At 30.1% G+C, this 16,350-nt stretch overlaps 1 non-coding gene across 1 annotated transcript; it reads right to left on the bottom strand.

Moving 5' to 3' along the window:
• Positions 1-15,977: 15,977 nt before the first annotated feature.
• On the bottom strand, positions 15,978-16,050 carry Trnar-ucu (transfer RNA arginine (anticodon UCU)). Its single transcript has one exon. It is a non-coding gene; the product is annotated as a tRNA-Arg (tRNA).
• Positions 16,051-16,350: the final 300 nt, after the last annotated feature.

Genomic DNA, 16,350 nt, shown 5'->3' with positions numbered 1-16,350 from the left:
AATTCAAAATGAATATTCTATGAATAATTATCACAGATTAGTTATTTAAAATTTATTTTTTCGAACAAATCATGTTTAAAATTGTAAAATTAATATAAGCCCACTAGATTTATTACTTTTAGTACCAAGAAATTTCATCAGGCGACAACACTACTAAATTTTATCTAAACCTCCTAAAAGAAGTTCGTAAACATGAACGTTGAACTTCAATATACCAAATTCGTTCGTTGAACTTCAATATACCAAATTCGTTCGTTGAACTTCAATATACCAAAAGATGAAAAAAAAAAAAAAAAAAAGGAATATAAAATTTAGAAAGAAATTTAATCTACACATAATATTATTTTTTAAATTTTAATATAATTTATTTATATATAACTATAATTTTATTACTAATGAATTTTTGAGAGGAAAACTGTTAAACTCTGTTTCCAATCTCCTAACGATATACAATAAAGGGCGAGCAAATGGAGAAGTCTTAGCTGCTCTGGCAACTTTTGGCGAATATTTAAACTTAATGTCTTAATTTCTTTGGCAACTTTTAGCGAATACTTAAACTTAATGGAAATGTTTCTTAAAGAAATTGAATGAATTCATTCATTTGTGTGGATCATTATGGAATATTCCGACTACTAAGCTTGAGTTGAATATTTTATGACAAATCTAAAATTTACAACAAAAACGTAAAAATGAAAAGAAGATCAAATCAAATCAAATTAAAACACTTAGATATTAACTAGAAAAGTGTTAAGAATAATACCAGGTTTTTAGCCAAGCTCGCCAAAATCGCGCCAACCGTCCAAAAAACGTAATACATGTCCACCATCTTGGAGGGCACAAGCGTTGCAACAAATGGTCTACCGTTGCAAAAGAGATTGGCAGAATTACCAAATTTATCATGAAACTGCCCCCAAAAATTCAACTTTGACTAAAGGACATTACTTTTAAACCAGGCCAATAACTAAACAAAATGAAAGAGAGAAATAATTCTTACCTTCAAATAATGATTAAGAAATGGAAAGAATTGGATATTTAAACTGTCAAAATTTGAGAAAGAATTCCTTTTCTGATTGAAAAAGATACTTATTGATGAAGTTGAACCATTACTCACTCTGTTGACTAAGAGAAATGAACTAGTTCCTTGCAAATGCTAGCAAATTCAAACCAGAATCTATATATATATATATATATATAAAGTGCTAACGCATGTGACACAGAGATTTCTATTATTATTTATCATCGATTGGCAACAATCAAATGTAAGCAAACTATAATACAAATTTCAGACTGCTTTCGAGCTTGCTGACGGTTTTGCTCGGACAGCACCAAACATAGATTTCTGAATGAATTTCATCAAACGATCTCATCCATTGTCTTAAAAAAAACATGCTGTGGTGAAAGCTCATAAGCCAGTTAACAGCTACGTTATACTAGCAATTGCTTTTGTATTTTGGTCATGTTACTGGGCTGCGGACCACAAGGTCCCAGGTTCTATCCTTGCTCATTCCAACCGCCATAATGCAAAGTAAAATAGAAACAACACGGAAGAATTCAAAGTATTATAAAAAGTTCAAGCATCTTAATGGCATCATCGCTTAATTCCCTACAAGGGAACCATCGGAAGTCTTCCCCCCAAAATATTTTCGCATACTCTGTAATAAAGGTATTATCCCAGAGAATGCCTTGTTTGGCATTGCACAGAATAGTTACGAAATATTTACCTTTGGCGTGAATACAGCATTTTTACTGAATTTATCGTGTCACCCTTGTGAAATTATTTGGCGATTAATAGTGTCCGAAAAGCGAAATTGTATTTTAGACGAATTTTTTCCAACTCATTGAAACAAAAATTTGACACAGAATAACAATTGCAGTTTCAATATCCCATACTAAATTTGATGCAGTTAAGTCATTGAGTATTTGATGCAGTTAATTCATTGAGTATTTGAGTTATCAAGGTCATATATTTCTGCAAATGCAGAGTGACAAACGGTCAATCCCGTGTTGGATTTGGCTCAAAATTTTATAGGTGTCTTCTCCAAGGATATTAAATCTGTGTACTGAATTTTTTGTATTTGGCTTTCTTGTTGTTTCTTGTCTACAAAGTTTTCGTTTTGTAGTTATCATGTTGTCTTATATTCAAACAACCCGACAGACGGACTTTCTCCCAAAGGATTTGCTTAAAATTTGAAAGAAATCTACAAAAATGGTATAAAGGCAGTATGCGAAATTTCAGCTGAATAACTCAAAGTGTTTTCGAATTATTTTTGTCATAGACAGATGAACATTTTCAAAATATGTGTTTTCCGAACTCTGAGAAACCTAAGAAGTGGGGATTCGTCAAAATCTCGGATTCAAATTTTTTGACGATTACAATATTTCTTCTATAATACGTATACTTAGACCTGCACTGAACGGATTTTGCTCAAAATTTGATAAAAATCTACAAATTTGGTGTAAAGACCGTACACCAAATTTCATACTGTTACGAATCTGTGATGCGGCTTCCCAGCATAGTGGGTTCCATAGGAAGTCCCAGTGCTTGGCGTCAAACTTGGCGACCATTTGGCGACTTAGCGCCGAATTTGGCGAATTTGGCGCCAAAATAGATTATACCGAAACATCGAGAATTTTCCCGAGCTGTCCAGTAGGAACGGAGATACACCTCGAACGTTCCTGATTGGTTGAAAGGCTTCTAGCCCCGCCTCCTGAGACCTATAAAAGGAAGCACTCGCAGCTGCCGGGCAGCGGTGAATTGGGTTGCTAACCAGTGGAGTCGAAGAGTAGTCGTGAACCGACGGTGAGTCGAGTAGTGAACCAGTGGTGAATTGAGTAGTCGGAAGCGACAGAGAAGAGTGGCCGTGGACCAGTGGAGTCGTCGTAGTTGTGAACCGACTGTGAATTGAGCCGTGGACCAGTAGAGTCGAAGAGTAGTCGGAAGCGACGGTGAAGAACTCGTCTTCCAGGGACTAGCGGAGAAGCGACGGAGTAGAGCTGCTGTGTATACTGTTGTACACAGCAGCATACAATTTGCTGTTGTATGCTGCACGTCTCGGCTGAAGATAATCGTCTTCTGTGATGTGTATAGTTGTCGTCTTTGTGCTGTCCTGTGTGTCTTCGTGTAAATAAACGTCGTTGTTTTATTTTCTACTGCCGCCTGGTGATTGAGTGTTCTCCACACCATATAACTTCCACTATCCAAACGAACCTCGGAAAATTTCGTAACAATACGTTTGATTCAAAGCGTTTTTGAGTTGTCTTTGTCACAGATAGACAGACGTATTTTTTCCAAAAATGTGTTTTTCAAACTCAGGAAGTTTTCAAACGTGGAGATTCGTCAAGATCTCGAATTCGAATTTTTGGACGATTACTATACTTTATACTACGTATAAGAGAAAAAAAAAATGGACGTTACTCTCGCTCTCTTTCGGACAAAAACTTTCTCAACTAAAGTAAAGATTTTTCTGTATTACTTAACTTGTTTTCTATGCTGTATTTGCAAGCAAAATGGAAAATCTGGAACCCAGCACAAAATATGAAGAATGCAAAAACATTACAAGTAAAAACTGTAGATACTCTCCACTCTCTTTCAACTGCACTTTTGATCTCTTATTTCACACAAATAAGAAAATAATCATCATCATGAAATTTTTTAGTCACATCCAATGTTAAATTTGTTCACCTTTCTTGTTTTTGATGCCTTACCCAAATTTTTTTTTGTTTGCTTTAAAAAGAAAACAATTCCGAACGTACTTATAGAATGTCATGGCAACTGAAGTGAGAATTAATCTCAAAAAACTTTCAGACTAAATTAAACTAAACTCAGATTGCTTTAATGAACATTTTTAAAGCGGCACTGATTTCAGCATTTCGAATAGGGCTGCAAAATATTATTAGAAATGCTTCGTCGTATGAAAGCAAACGTCGTGTCACCGAAAGTCCTATCAACACATTTGGTGTATACGATCTTTACACCAAATGTACTGATTTCTGTTAAGTAAAATCCATTTAGAGGAAGTCCGTCTGTCCGATTGTTCGAATATAAGTTCACTCAAAAATTAAAAAAACCAAGAAAGCTAGATGTATAAAATTAGATACTCATATATGAAATCTATTATGTAGACAGCTATAAAATTCTGAAGCCTTCCACTAAAGGGTTGGCCGTATGTCGGTCTGTACTTTTAGAAACACGTAAACATGACAACTCAAAGATGCAGTGACTTAAATATATCAAATTTGGTATGTAGTTTTGGGGCTATAAGTGTAGTTTCCAGTCAAATTTTTTGTTTCAGTCAGATGGAAAACACTCATCTAAAACACAGACTTGATTTTCAGATACTATTAACCGCATGCCAACGATTAATTGCCAAATAATTCGCTAGATATTAAACTAGATTCTGTAAAAATGCTAAATTAACGCCAAAAGTTAATATTTGGTAACTATTTCACTCCAATGCTATGGAAGGTGTTCTCTGGGATAATGTCTTTATTAAAGAGTATACGAGAAAGTTTTGGGAGACCACCCCTGCTAGTTTAAAAAAATTTCGTCTTTGTACTTGTTAAGACACGAAAAACATGAATTTAAATTAATATGTCAAAATAATTTATAACGCGTGCATATTTAAAAAATTGTATATATGCTGCGAAATAACAAGTAATATATATAAAAAGAATTTTTTAAGTCAATTCCTACTTAGGTCAACAAATTTTTTTTTTAATTTTAGTTACTTTTTTTAAATAATTACAATTAATATAAATATGCCTATACATATGACAGAATTACAATATTAAGTGGCAAAATAAAGCTTGGCGACAAACTTGGCGACATGGCGAGGGATTTGGCGACTTTACCGACCAAATAGAAATTACTGGACAAATTTAATTAATTAATTAATATTTGAAAAAAAACTATATTAGCATCAAATGACATCCTCTACAACTTAAAAAAATGTATTTGAACTTGAATGGATGAATAAAAAGTATTTTATTAACGATTGAAAATTTGAACAAGATATATATATAAAGAGAGTGTGAGCTAATAGTCGGAATTGAAAAATGAAGAGAGAATCTTATTTCGGATTCAACGACCGTTGAAAATTTTTTTAATTCATAATTTTAACATTGGTAAAATCATTCGATAAAATGTTTTTGGGCATTAATTTAAATTTTGTCAAGCATGCGATTTAATTTAAGCAACTCAACTTAACGATTTCTGAAAAAACAACCCGCAAACTATAATTTTAAGAAAATTCTTTCCGAAATCTTTTTTTAAATATATATATAAATATTAATGTCAGTAAAATTCTTTTCTTACAACTGTGAGCTTTATCTACAAGCAAATTTGCCTAGCTCCATACTAATTGTACTGATTAAAAGAATCTGATGTTCCAGCATTTTGGTAGTTAGAGAAGCTTTATTTATAGTATTTTGTTTCTATTAAATGCTGATGCAACAAATTCCATCTTATCTTAAAAACGTATTGCACATTAGAGTGAAGTGAAGAATAGTGTGCCCCCGAGTTTGTCGCCAATATGGCAACCCATCGGAACGCTCTTCTAGTAACCCTAATGCAGTTTTGTTTATTACTTTTTGCATTGGTTGAGTTGTACATGAGCTATAACTATATTATGAAAAATGTTAAATTAAAAATATTAAAAAAATATCGATTAAAGATTTTAATTTTGTACTTTATTATAATTAAAAGCTTATTAAATACAGAAAGTTATGCTTATAATTAAAAGTTATTTTCTTCTTTCTTTCTTTTTTTTTTTAATGTGAATAGGAACAGAAAATATTTATTCTTTTGGAATTTTTAATTCTAAATAATCGTCTGAATTCTTAATTTACGAAATCGTCTGCATTCTCACTTTAAAAGACAGCTGCAATAGAATTCTTCTCAGTTCTCATAATTGTTTTGGTGCTCTAGTGGTTGGTTCCCTTGATAATTTGTAATGTCGGCTATTGTGCAAGAATGGATGTCGAAAAACAGTATTTCGAACCTGCAGAATGGATGAAAGGTGAGTGGAATATATATATATATATGAGAGTTGATAAAGTTAGGAGAAGATGCTTGTTTGAAATTTTGTTTAAAGAATGGTTTGATTGCATGTGTTCCTATAACGTCCTTCATTATTTCTTTTCAATTGATTATGTACTGTTTCTGTTATCCACACAGTTCTTATGTTCAATGTGCTAGCGAAGCTTCTAGGTTCCCGCTCCCGCTGCTAGCGAAGCCGTAGGATGTTTTTTTAAGTTAAAATATTCTGCCCGGTGCCTTCTACAGACGCCAAAGGCATCTGTAGAAGGCACCGGGCAGTCTGGGAAATAAAAAAAAACAATACTTCTCAGTAAAAATTCCTAATTATATGGCAGGAAATGGTAAACGTAACTGTTCCGTGGAAGTATTTATTTTGTCCGCCATCTTTATTGGCGACTTGGCAAGGTTGGCGCAGCATGGGGCACACTAAAATTCACTTTTACCGCACATTACATTAAAAATTGTGTAAATTACAAATTGTACATTACATTAAAATTATTAAAAGCATAATATTATACAGGAATGAGATTGATATCATTAAAAAGGCATTTTTCTTAAGGTATAATATATGAAAAACTATTTTTTGTGAAGTTTTGTGTGAAGTTGTGAACTATTTTGTGTAATTTTGAAGATACGGTCATCAATTTCCATTGGTAAGTCATAGCTATTAATCAACTGGTAATGGTTAAGCCTATTTTGTTGTTCGATTGAAGTTTATTTGACTCCTATTTCTTGATTTGTTTTACATTTTCTTAATCTTCTGAATGCATAGTTTTTGATCAGCATATCCAGAACATTTTTAATATTTTTCAAAACAATTAGCAATATTAATTAACGAAATATCAAATTAATTGCAGCTGTAAATTTGAAACGGTGTGTGCCGTTCGTATAGTGATTCCTACACACTTGACTGTTGCCATTCAACAATATGTATGTACCACGTGCGTTACTATTATGTACAGATACAGATACACATACACGTACAGATACAGATACACATACACATACAGATACAGAACAATAATACACATTTACATACGCATACAGATACAGATACACATACACGTGCAAGTACAGGTATAGGTACAGTTACACATACGCATACAGATACAGAACAATAATACACATTCACATACAGATACAGATACACACGCACGTACAGGTACAGGTATAGATAGATACAGGTACACATACATATACATATACAGAACAATAACACACATTCACATACAGATACACATACATGTACAGGTACAAGTATAGATACAGGTACACATACACATATAAATACAGAACAATAATACAAATTCACATACAGATACACATAACGTACAGGTATAGGTACAGGTACACATACAGATACAGAACAATAATACAGATACAGATACAGACAATGATACACATACACATACAGGTACACATACAGAACAATCAAACACAATCACATACAGATACAGATACAGACAATGATACACATACACATACAGAACAATCAAACACATTCACATACAGATACAGATACAGACAATGATACACATACACATACAGGTACACATACAGAACAATCAAACACATTCACATACAGATACAGAACAATAATACACATACAGATACAGGCAATGATACACATACACATACAGGTACAGGTACAGATACACATACACATACAGGTACAGATACACATACACATACAGGTACAGATACACATACACATACACAACAGATGCAAGTACAGGTATAGGTACAGGTACAGACACATACATAGTATTTATATAGATAAAGATATAGGTATAGATATAGATATAGACTATTAGTTTAAGGACTGGTTTTCTTAATGAATCATTCAATAAATGATTGCATTATTTATTGAATCAGGAATTACATAATTATAATAATACACGAATAGTAAGTAACACGCGAATTATAATTGAATCAGTTATATAATATTTTATACTAATATACAAATACAAATATCTCAAATACTGAATAATTCTATTTTATATATTTTATTAACCACCTTCGGCAATTTACTAATTCAAAAGAGGTTTGTTTATTTATACTAACGTACCCTTTCAAAGCAATACTAAGATTATTTTGGGACGGACCCCATATACTGAGCTGGTGTAAAATTTCGCCCCCATATCAGTAGGAGGACATTCCAACCCAATGGATTTAATGTCTCCATACACTCTCACACATCGATTTTTCGATTAAATCGGAACTCGAACCTACTTCGTATTATCCCCGATTGAAATCTGCCTAAAAAACATTTATCAAAATAAATAAATAAAAATAAAAATGAACCATCGCCACGAAATTTGCGCATAAAACATATACACAAAATTGGAAAATGCTGAAATATACTCTTCAATTTCTTTCGATATAAAACATGTTTCCACTTAGCTACTGTCTGTTTTTAAATGTGAAAACCCTCCGCGCTTTCACGCTCGTGCCAATGTTTTGATTTCACTCAATAACGAGGATACGATGGATGAAGGAGATGTTTATTATTTACCAAGCAATGTGCGCATTGATTGGACACAAAACTGCACTTGTAGTCACAAAATCCCATTCCAAATTCGATATATTTAAATAAATGCATATTTGAATTATAATGTTTACATTTTTCTGAAAATACAGATTGTTCGATTTGGCTCAAAATTTGAAAGGCGTCTAGACTATAGATGTTAATATTGTTTATCGAATTTTATATAACGAGCTCTCTTCGTTTTGTAGTTATTGTGTTAACATAAATTCGTACAGCCGGATGGACAGATTTTTTAAAGAGCGAATATTGCGCTAAATTTAATAGAAAGACCGTATACCAAATTTCATCCGCCTAGATCAAAGCGTTTATGAGTTATCTTTGTCACGAATGGACATACGGATATTTTCCAAAAAATGTGTTTTCCGAACTCTGGATGGTCTAAAATGTGAAGATTCGTCAAAATCGCGATTTCGAATTTTTTGACGATTGCTATATTTGCTCTATACTACGTGTATGAGAAATTTAAAATGAGTAAAAGAGGAATAGAAACCTATACTCCAAGGAATTTTTTGAAAAACTCTTCAATCATGAAAATCATGATGCACTCTTATGCTCGTGAAAAAGGCAATCAGTTCGAGCATTAAAAAAACAGTCTTCACATTTTAAACATTAAATAAAAGGCTTTAAAATCGTTCTAAAATTATGTAAATTACAATTACCTCTATAGTACAATTTTTTAAAAAAACAAATGTAAATCTACTTAGGAAAAGGAAAACGTGCCAAATAAATTGCTATGTCAAATAAACGTGCTCATTGCATATAAACTCTATGCAGAGTAAAATTATCTGAAAATTACAGGCACCAGATTGTGAAAAAATCCTTCAGTGATTATTAGATATATTTTTCTAAGAACAGTAAGGGTAGAAAGTTGCATTTTCCACTACTTCCGTTCCTTTCTAAGAAACCACCAATCAGCTGCTGAGATACGGTTGAGAAAAGGAGATGTCCTTTCCTAGATAAGGTGAAATAATGCAATAATATATGTTTCCTAAAAAGGTTCGATAACTTTATTGGAGAGAGACATGAACTAAGGTTGCACTTTCACTTTAAGTTAAGAGGTTTGACATTGATAAAAAGGCATCAGTATTTTCAAAAGTTAGGTACGGGTATTTTAAAGGGTCAATGAAAAATATCTATATAATGCCATGTGGGTAGTGTTTTCTTTAAAGGAATTAAACTTCGTATTCTCTTTATATCTTAAATAAAACGATGTTCCATAAATATGTTTCTTTTAGTATGCGCGTCTTAGGTCTTTGTAAAGGCGGTCGCCCCAAAATGCCGTGGTGGTCCACCGGTCGATCGAAAACGACTTAATACTCACCCCTGGTGTATATGAACCATTTTAAAAGAGTCAAGTCCCATGACATCATTGAGTTATTAAGAAGGTAACCATTCGAATGATTTTTTTCCTCGATTTCTTTCTTAAAACTATTGCAGATACGAAACAGAATCATACTTCTTTCATTTTCATTAATAGAAAAAAAAAAAAAAAAAAAAAACCATGCGATTAAATATTTGATAAAAGAATGAAAGCGATTTGAATTTAGTTGAAAAAATGACATTTGTTGATGAAAATTGGGCAAAATAATATTTGAAATAATTGCCGAAATACAGGAAAACTGCGAATTAATATATATATATATATATATATATATATATATATATATATATATATTTAAAGTTTCCTTGACTGTTGATGGTATGTACTGGCCTTTTCGTTTTTAATTTTTAATTTTAGTGCTATTTTTTTGTTTTTTTTGTTATTTTTGTTATTGTATTTTTACTTTGTTGTGGTTAATTTCTTCTAATTTGTTGTTTTGTATTTCCTTTCTGTTAAAATGGTATATCTCTTGAGCATAATTTCAGGGGATTTTCGGGTCACGAGGAATCATTATTAGACAATGTCTGAATTTCCTCACAGAAAAAATCCCTTTCTTTGAATCCCTGCCTGAGGGTGACCCTTGAAAAAGTCTTCAGGCCGGATTCTTTTTTTTTATATATATTTTTTATAATTTTTTTGGTTTAATTTTTATTTGATTTTTTGTTTTTCCTATTAACTTGACTCTAATATTTTTGTATATATATATATATATATATATATATATATATATATATATATATATATATATATATATATATATATATGTGTGTGTGTGTGTGTGTGTGTGTGTGTGTGTGTGTGTGTGTAATGATATTTCAATTTAATTAATTTCCAAGATTTCATCTTAATTTAGCCCATCCTAAAATATTCCCTAATTTCCTGATCCAATTCCACTTTCGATTTAATTAATCCCTTTGTAAAAAATAATGCGCCATCAGTACTACGTATCAAATGAAAGTGATACTTTATTTGCCCTTATCAGAGGCCAGCATATGCATTGAATTGGCGCATTGTCAGAAATACAATGTTATATAAGATTTGTGATCATTTGTTCGGCCTCTTTTGCCTTCTGCTTTAGTGCCGCGCCGCGCTTTTTTGTAAATAATCATGCTTGCCACTCGGAAGAGAATAAAACGAAATTAAAGACCAACCCAATCTCTTCATCCACAGTTTCTAAAATTCCATTTTTTGTATTGATTTTAATTAAAAAACATTAACGAATTGGAATAACACATTTAATAGGAGGTCATTATCAAGAGAATTAATTTCTGTATTTTGCGTTTAAAAAGAATATTAATAATATAGTTTTAAAAAATTACCACCTTCTAAATATAATTTAATTAAAGGATCGAAGTATTTTTTTTTTTTTTTTTGAAAAAACTTATGGTGCAACATAATACAAATCATACAGAAGTTAATGGATGAGAAATGTTAGAATAATGTATCCCAAAATTTAAAAGATGCTGGATTTCGATTACACAATCCTTGTAATTTATATGAAAGCGTTGTACTAAATTATTTTGAAAATAGAGTACAAAAAATCTATCCAGGTCTTGAAGTCCTCCAAAGTCGTGAAGCCTATTTGCAGTTTATATTTTTAGTAATCCAGATGTTCCTTTCCATCAAAAATTTAATTTTTGATTTATTTATTCAATTTATGCATTTCCTAACGTTTTTTTAACTATATAATCAAAATAATGTAATTAAAAAAATTACTGCATAGTAGAAGATTTGCTCCATTGACCACGGAAATATTCCTTCTTCGATTTTCAGGAAACTAAACTAAATTGGCAATTTTTTAAATAGATTTATAGTTTTCTAAGGTGGACAGTATTCATTTTAGTCTTAATAATTATATATACACAGTTGGAATTGTGACCGAAAAAAAAAGCCATCAGTGTGCACAAATGTGAGAAAACAAAACTAATATGTAAAAAACAAAATTTGAATGAAAAATATTAATTTTTTTTGCTTAAATTAAAACGTTTTTTATTTGGTTGAAGTTTTGATCTTTTTCATGCATTGAATGCGCGATAGAATACTCATAACTAAGTGGTGCTGCCATCTAGTGACATACTTGGTTCTAGAAATAACAAATAACAAAATTTCTGATAAAATTTTGCAGATTTTCACTGTTAGATGGATATTTTATCTAGAAAAATAATATTTAAATAAAAAATTTAATATAATTATGCACAATTCTATTTGTTTATATATGTTTTTGCATAAATAAAAATAGAAATTTTTTTCAAGAAATTATTTATTTTAATAAAAATAGCTCTTAAATAATGATTATAAATTTTACCTTCACCCAGAATTTATAAATGAACTTCTTGGCAGAGACGCATTCCTATATAACTTAAAATTTTCATTAAGTAATTAATTCAATTATATAATTCGTTAGCAAATATTACTAATTATAATTTTGATTTGAAACTGATAATTTTGAATAAAGAATAACTAGGCAAATATTAATTTTCAACTAATTTTCATTAAAAATTTCAACTTAAAAATGAATTTTTCTATGACTTCCCCTCCCCCCTGATTCCTTGTCGTTTGTCCTAGAGTTATTAAAAATGGAGCATATACATTTTGGATTGTGAATTTAGTTTCGTTATATTAATACTCCATTTGAAAGCAAAACTAGGGCTATTTTGGAACAGAATCCATAATTTTGAACATTGATTAGCTGAACGCAATGACAATTGAATTGGCATTCCTTTTTCTAAACTTGAACACCACATCACGACTTTAGATTTAGCGTGCATCAGGTGACGGATTTTTAGTGTAGCCTGATTTCAGACCTGGAGACCTTCAGATTCGAGACCGAGACCGAGACCTTACCATTAGGATCCCATGCCTTCTTAGAGTGCAAAAATGTGCGACTTGGAGCACTATTTTTTTTTTTTTTCTTCTTCTTTTAAATCTTTGAAAAAATTTTGATTCAAAATATTATCTTTCCCTTGTTACTAATTTTTTGGCGGAACAATTTTTTTTCTATAGTTTTAATTCATTAAAAAAATATTAAAACAAATTTTATAATAACGGATTTTATTGTAGAAGGGAAATCCAAATCGTTTTCGTTTTTGCTGTTAATATTTTAGCCTAACTTTTTTTACGCTGTTGATGACTAAGCTATGACAATGAACGAAGTTCAAGATATAAAATTCGGTTTAATTTTTCAAGTTAAGTAGGTTTCTACATAAAATATGCTTTTAATAAAATGTTTGAAATTTCGTTGTGCATAATATTAAGGTTTAACTTCAGAATGGTGAAAAATATTTAAAACGTATCCATTTTTAAATATCGATGAAATTTTCCATGATATTATTGGATATGTAAATATATAAACAGAAAATAGAGAAATGCATAGCACAATGTACGAAACTATGCAAGGTTTCTAAATTAATACGAGTTATATGCCAATTAAAATTTGAAGTTTTAATACAATTTGATTTAGAACCTATTATGACCAAGTTATGCAAAATATTTATTTGAAATTTTTAGAAACTATTGATCCCGGCGAATCAACTGGTTCCCAAAGGCGATTATTTTTCAATATTTCAACGGAGTCATGAGTGGTTTTTGATTTTTTAAAATCTGAATTTGCGTACTGGATTCTCATGAAACGGATTTAATTTTGTTCCGATAATATATATAGATTAAAGCGTACAGCTAAGAAATTTTCCTTTCAGTTTTTTGTGTCATTGAATAAATATTCTGAGAACCCGGGCACCAAAGGATAAGTAATTTTCTGTAAATATTATATTTATTATTAATTATTACTGAAATATTAATGCTAATGCTGTATTTTATAGATAAAAATGCATATAAAATTTTGTTAAGAACATGATAAGACCCTGTTAGATATTAACCTAAATGTATTTTTGTATTTGTATAAAAAAATGTATTTAAATGTATTTTTTACCCTTTTTTATTAATTTCTGAATCATATAATCAAAATAACTGAGAAAATATCAATGTAGGAAAGCGCACCTAAAAAAATAAATTCCAAAAAGGCGCCGAATTTCAAGAATGAAATTTTAATCTGTATGAAAAAGGACGTTCAAAACAAACATAGCGTTTTTTTTTTTTTTTAAGGTTTATATAGCAAAGCGCAAACTCTCACGTGCGGGAATCTGAAAATAAAAATCTGAGTACCCGTGTGGTTTATGGCCTTATACAAAGATTACAATATAGGGGTAAGAGAAGGACAACTCTCTCTTGGAGAATATGTGAAAAAGTTACAGGGAGTTCACCCCTGCTAGTTTTTAAGAAATGAACATTCCTCCTTTTTTTTTTTATTGAATATTTTGTACAATAGTAATATTCTCTAATATATCGAAGACTTTTAAAAATGATTCGTATATGCCCTATTAGAGAGTATGTGAAAAAGTTAAGAGGAAATCACTACCGTTAATTTTAAAGAAACGAGCATCTCCTCTTTTTTTAATTGAATATTTTGTACAATAATAATGTTCTCGAATAAAATGAAAATTCCATCTTTTTTTTATTGAATATTTTGTACAATAATAATGTCCTCGAATGAAATGAACATCCTCTCTTTCTTTCATTGAATATTTTGTACAATAATAATGTTCTCGAATGAAATGAAATTCTCCTCTTTTTTTGTTGAATATTTTGTACAATAATAATGTTCTCGAATGAAATGAACATCTCCTCTTTTTTTTGTTGAATATTTTGTACAATAATAATGTTCTCGAATGAAATGAAAATTCCATCTTTTTTTATTGAATATTTTGTATAATAATAATGTCCTCGAATGAAAAGAGCATCCCATCTTTTTTTATTGGATATTTTGTACAATTGTAATGTTTTCGAATGAAATAAACATTACCCTTTTTTTATTGAATATTTTGTGCAATAGTAGTGTTTTCGAATAAAATGAACATTCCCCCCTATTGAATAATTTGTATAATAATAGTGTCCTCGAATATATCGAAGACCTTTAAAAATGATTCACATACGATTACGAAAAATATTCAGTTTAGATCTGTGTATTAAAATCCAAGTTTTATAATTTTTGGAATTTTGATTTAACCAAAATAATTTCTAACTGTGGTCAATATTATATTATTATTATTAAAATATTGCTCAAAAATTCAAAGAAACAAAAAAGAATCAAATTAGATGCATTAAACATCCCCTCTTTTTTATATATATATAAAATATTTTCTATAATAATAATGTCCTCGAATAATACCGAGGGCCTTTAAAAATGATTCACATACGATTGGGAAAACAATTCAGTTTAGATCTGTGTATTAAAATCCGCGTTTTATAATTTTTAGAATTCTGAATTAACCAAAATAAATTTTATCTGTGGTCAATATTTTATTATTATTAAAATATTGTTTGAAAATGGAAGGGACTGAAAAAGAATCGAATTATATACATTGGAAACAAAAATGTTCGAATTATTCAAACTCCAATTTACTAATATTTTATTTATGAGAAATTCGTTATTCATTTGGAAAGAAATAATTTCGATGATCTTCTTATAATATTTTTAAGTATATAACTAATTGCGCATTTAGTTTAATTGAAACTTCAATTTGGAAATGCTCTTTCAATACAGCTTGCTCCATAATATTCATTGTTTTAAAAAAAATGTGAATTTCAGTTGCTTTTTTTTTTGTATGCATATTAATTTTATTAGTTATTTCAAATACTTTAGATCTTTTTTTTCTAGTTGAAAAAGTAAATAAAGCGTTCTAATTTTTAGTCTTTGAAATATTTGTTGCAGGTATGAAAACGCTAAATACGTTTTTTTTTTTTTTTTTTTCATATTAATTAATTCTTTATGAACCTTAGTTATTTTTGTTTTTAAATAATGATACTAATTTTTAAAAAAAATTTTTTCAAATCTTATTTCTAGTTATTTATTTATTGCATTGTATAACAAAAAAAAAAAAAAAAAGCGCAAGCAAAATTTTAATGGAAAAATATTATAATACAAAAAGATGGCGAACAACTACCGTTCACGTGCGCATCCCTGCCGGGATTCGAACCCGGGACCTTTGGATTAGAAGTCCAACGCGCTATCCACTGCGCTACAGGGACTGATGCCAAGGTGTGCTGCTGTAAATACAAATCGCTATGCATGCTAAAGTTGACATTCTTTTTATTCTGAAAATATTAATTTAATTTAATTATAATGGTTAGCCTACTTGTACGAGTGTAAAGACTGCTTCTTATAAGGTTGATACAAACGCAGAAGCATCAAACACATGCTAAAAATTTATATATTAATCTGTTAATGTTAATAACAGACATTCGAAATCATTTTTTAAAAATTACTTCCATTCTAAATAATTCTCTAATCATTCTTTCTTATTAGTACAATTTATATTTCAAATACAA

Source organism: Argiope bruennichi, chromosome 11, assembly GCF_947563725.1.
Source record: "Argiope bruennichi chromosome 11, qqArgBrue1.1, whole genome shotgun sequence".
Lineage (NCBI taxonomy): Eukaryota > Metazoa > Arthropoda > Arachnida > Araneae > Araneidae > Argiope > Argiope bruennichi.
This window is presented reverse-complemented; position numbering and strand designations above follow the sequence as displayed.